Below are 5,000 nucleotides of genomic sequence, written 5' to 3' on the forward strand. Positions count from 1 at the left end.
GCTCTATTCGGTCGGAACCCGGTTCGAGAACCTTCTTTCATAGATTCCCTTCACCAAGTCATCGCCAGCAATCAGCTCTTATCCCTTGGTGTCGAAGGGCGAGTTCCTTTCTTGTCTTGCCCAAAAACTCTTTTTATTCTCATTGGAGAAAGACTCTCCCGCGGCAAGGTTTTACACATAGGACCAGCTGCTTTCTTTATCTCGCTTGCCGTTAGTCCGTCTAGCGCCTTTCGGTTGGGGTCCGCCCCGGGGGTTAGACCGCTTGGGTTATATTTTATAGTATCGAAGGCAGTCAACGTGTCAGCCATTCTTCTCCCATTAGACTTGTAAATCCTTTGCTCTCTTCCAGTTCTCTCCCTCTACTTTATTTGACAGGGGCGGAGAATACCACTCTCTATCAATAACAAGAAAAAAGTAGCAATTCAGTTTCAAATGGTTTAAGCTTGGAAGCAACCTGCTATCTATCGATAGGCGAGAACAGACTGCTATTGGCTGCTTCGCCTATCTATTCTATTATGGCCGGCTTGGAGACATCAGAGGAAGACCATCATCTCTATCCGGGTACGATCATAGCTTCATTCATTCGTTGAACCTTGGGGATAATCATTAGCATTGAAGTCAATCACCACACCACCTCTATCATACATACGACATTAGACGACGCGAGAGTGCATGGTCAACACACACCTAAAGCGCCTACGTTCCGCTTGCAGCCAATACAACCACAACCTAACTTGCACGAGATTCAACTATACTTAGCCCCGCTACTGGTAGTCCCGGGGGGACGGCATCCTCCTATAATAGTTAGCAGTACTGAACAAGCGAGTCATCGGTCCGGGGAAAGAAAAGGACCGCCTTTGAAAAAAAAAAGGAACTCGCTTAACTCGCTAGGCCTTCGGAACAAAGGCGATTCTGTTCATGCTTCAGACGATCTGGCTAATTCTATATACTTCTATCTAATTATACTTCTTCTATTATAATATAAAGGCGAACCTATAGGCCTGTTTTAGCGCCTTTCCAAAGTCAACCTAACCGGTTAGGTTGACTTTGGAAAGGCTACTAAGGACCGGGTGAAGAATGAAAAACGTCCGCTAACGCCCACGGGATAAGATCTTTTTTAGATCAGCAACGAATATCTTGTATCTATGAAGAAAGATTTCTCCCCGGGTTCAGACCCTGAATGCCATACCTTGCTGAAGGCGATTCACGAGAGAATCGCGCACAGTTCCGTTTGACCGAGATGTGAATGCCCGTGACCTTCTCGGTATAGTGATGGATTTCATGGCCGACGTCTAACCGGCACGAATACGCCGACATGAAACGAGTTCCCCGCGGAGCATTTTTTCTTTCGTCCTCGGACGTTCGGACTTCGATTACGGCACTTGCGTTTTCATGCCCGGAACCCTCGCGATTGATTGGGAGAAAGAGCGAAAGCGAGAAAGATGGATTGTTATCCATCGGAAATCGATAGGAATTCCCCGGGGATTGCCTTCTAATAGATGTTCTGTCTTTCATTATTAACATCCAATCCCATGCTAATAAGAAAAACGAGCGATTGCTAGTCAGCTTTCTTTTTATTAAATATAATGGTAGGGGCTGAGGCTCTGAAGGCTTTCCAACTTTCTTCAATTAGGGAATAGCGCAGATGGATCAATCACGCGGTTCTGCAGCGTCCTCCAACTCGCTGTCCGCTCTCCTTCACTTTCTTTGCTGGACGGGAAGATGCGAATCGTGAAGGCCTTCCCACCACGCGAAGTTCAAACCTCGCCGGAGAGAGAGAAGCGAATTGAAAACCGGCCTCAAATCCCTTCGCAATCGAAGGTGAAAGCGGGAAAAAGACGACGAAAGCCTTTTTTCTTTCTTTGTCAGCCGACTTGAAAGGTGCTCTCAGTGTACCGCCATACGCACCCAGATATTAAACCAATTGTGGCTGGCCCAACGGTTTCCAGAATGCCGTTGTCATGATGTTGATCCGGCTTCTGCGACTACGGCATCCGCGTAGCTCCGAATACGCGCATTGGAGCTCTTCGCTCGATGTCCCGGGTCGCTCTGTTGTAAACCGCTGTTTCGTCGGGCGGTGGCTTATTTCTAACACCCCCCTTACTAGATCAAACAAATAAAGCTCCATTGAATGAATCAACTTTTCCCTCCCGAACAAGGGTCAATGGTTCGGGGAAAAGCCTATCTCAGTGATGTTCAAAAACGGGAAAAGCGTCGTTCGAAAACTCGCGTTAGCTCGTTTTGGACCACCTTCTACTTTTGAACCAGTTCTCGACCCCGAGCGTAGCGACCCAAAGAAAGGCGCGCTGGCAGCTCGTAGTCGCGGCAAACGCACTTTGATTGTTCAATCATTACATTAATAGGGGCCTTCCAGGAATTGACCAAGCAGGAACCGGGGATCAAAGTTCCATTGATTCATCTATCTCAAATAGGGAAAAAACTGAATCAAGAAGGGGTCAGCTGAGCTCGAAAGGGGTAGCCGGTCGTCGGCTAGGAGCTCTGGCCGGCAACGAAGCTAAAGCTTCACACTGGTCCACTCGCAACTTACACGGCTAAGTTCCAACTCTATGTTGATAAGAAAAAAGAAAATCCCCTAAGAAGAAGACTTTCAACTATTCCAACAGAAAGGGGAAATTCAAATGCTTCATAGATAACCCCCTGTGTCTCGTTCCCATCCAACTCACCGGGAGATCGAAGAGCGGTTTGCGCTTCGCGCCCCAACCCCCTTAACTAATGGATGCTTAGATACCTGCAACTGAATCTGTAAGCGGCGCAGGGCAGGATGGACGAGAAAAGCGGCGAGAAGAAGACAAACAGAGGGAGGAAGGGAGACCTCTTTCTATTGCCTTCCCTTTCTACTTCTAGACTGGTTCGTCGGCGGGACAGCGAGCCCAAGATCCGATTCGTCAATCGACGAATCCATGCCGCGTAACCTGGCAAAGGAGAAAGAGACGATGGCAACGCACCTCATACAAGAGGGAGGGGGTCCGAACAGCCTTGTACGTACGCCGCCCACGCGAAGAAGTTCTTCTCTAATTCCAAAAAGTCAAGCCACCATTCTTCAGTGATGAGCTCTAGCGAACAAATCTTATGTCTTTTTCCCAGAGAGAAATGTCTTTCCACTAGAACAAGTCCGCTGCGAGCCGAGCTATTTTAATTACTCAACCGAGCCGAGGCACTATTCACCAAGTGGAACTTTTTACTATCTTTACTAAGCCAACCGCCCCTTCTCCTATACCTGGCTGCTTCTCGCTCACCAAAGCGTACTTCGTTTCCCGGGACGAGCGGCTCCTTCTTTCTTCCTTCTAATTGGTAAGAAAGCGGGTTTTCCCTCAGGTTCTTCCCCGACCTTAGATGGAGAAAGAAATGCTTAAGGAAAAGGCGCCCTCGAAGCTGACGCGTCAGTCCTCTCTTATTGCTTTATTTGAACCGGCGTAAGGAGGTTCAGTCAAGTATAGTATAGTGCGGCTTATGGTTCTAGTAGCACAAAATATAGAAACTTTACTATGCTAGTTCACTCTAGAAGACCTAGTCTGACTAGAGTTAGTAGTAGTATAGATTAGTTAGATTCGTAGAACAGAAGAAGAGCCTTTACTTTCTATTATATTAGTAAAGCGCTAGCACCCGTATAGAGTAAGGAGATCTTCTGGATAGCTGCGAAGCCTTCAATGTTGGTATGGAGACTTTGCTTCCCGTTCGCTGAACAACCCCCCTGTTGCAACACTTAACTATGCTTCAAAGGGCGAACTCCACCTATTTTTGAGCTATTGAATTAGGCGATCCGAAAAAAAATTTCTTTCTCACTCCCCTCTATCAGAAAAGGAGGCTTGGCTCTGAAATGGTGATAAGGCAAGCTGTATGTATCTAGGTAGAAGTAGACCTCGAGCTCTGGGGCTTTAAGGGATAGGGCAGGTTTGGAACCCTAACCCAGACCAGGAAGGGAACTATATCCTTAATCCGGGTTAGACTATCACAGACGAGACTCGCCTGGGCTCTCATCGAGACCAACTCACTTCTCTCTCCTTAACGTCTGGTACCATTGCCCCACCACTCTGCCTGTCTTCTTGTGGCCGGGTCGGGTCATTCTTCACTCCTGTTACAAGGGAGACCTCTCTTCGCATACTGACTCTCCAGTTAGTTCCATTTCTGGGGCGAAGCTGAGCACTCGGGGCATAAGGGCCTGCGGTGATTATTAACATGCTTTTCCAGCCCATATCTTCCCACCTCCGGTCACATGAGCTTTCGAGAGCCCGGTCCGGATCTAAACGATTTTTTATGTATGTCTAATGTCTTTCAGCTCAGCGGGATCCAGAGAAAGACAGACCTACCTACCAGAAAAAAGTGGCAAGATCAATCAAACAAAACAAAATAGGCTCAAGAGAAGAACCTGTTTTCTTCTTCTTATATATCCCATCGTATACATCGTAATATAACCCATTTTTCAAATCAGAAAGTACCCTCTCTATTCTTAAGTAGGCCTGCACCTTTTAGGTTATCCGGAAGGAATGGAATGACTAATGTGATGTGAAACCTCCACAAAGAAAAAGCTCCTTGGACTTCCCTATCCGTATGGCCGGCCAATCCGTGACAACCCCACAACAAAGAGTGAAATGCCAAGCCCTTTCTATATTAAAGCAACAAGCGTGCGCTCAAAATACCTCCTAAGCCCCAACCCACCTTGTTTGTGTACTGGAACAGCTACCACTTCCTTAGAACAGCACTAACTTACCGCTCTCTACTATAAGAAAATCCAAGAAAGAAAATAGCTCCATAATAAAAAACTGCCATGAATTACACACACGCAAGTAGTGGCTCGGCTAGAGGAAGAAGCCGGAGCCTATGCACTACCGAAGAATGGACCTGATAGAATCAATCGATTGCATAAGATATGCCAAAACCACTTACTGGTCTTTCCGAACAGAACAGCATAAAGAAAAAAAAAAAAAGAAGTCAAGTAGACTCGGAAAGAAAAGAGATAGTGAAACCCTCTCCCACCTTTT

Source organism: Camellia sinensis, mitochondrion (genome assembly GCF_055761805.1).
Source record: "Camellia sinensis mitochondrion, complete genome".
NCBI lineage: Eukaryota > Viridiplantae > Streptophyta > Magnoliopsida > Ericales > Theaceae > Camellia > Camellia sinensis.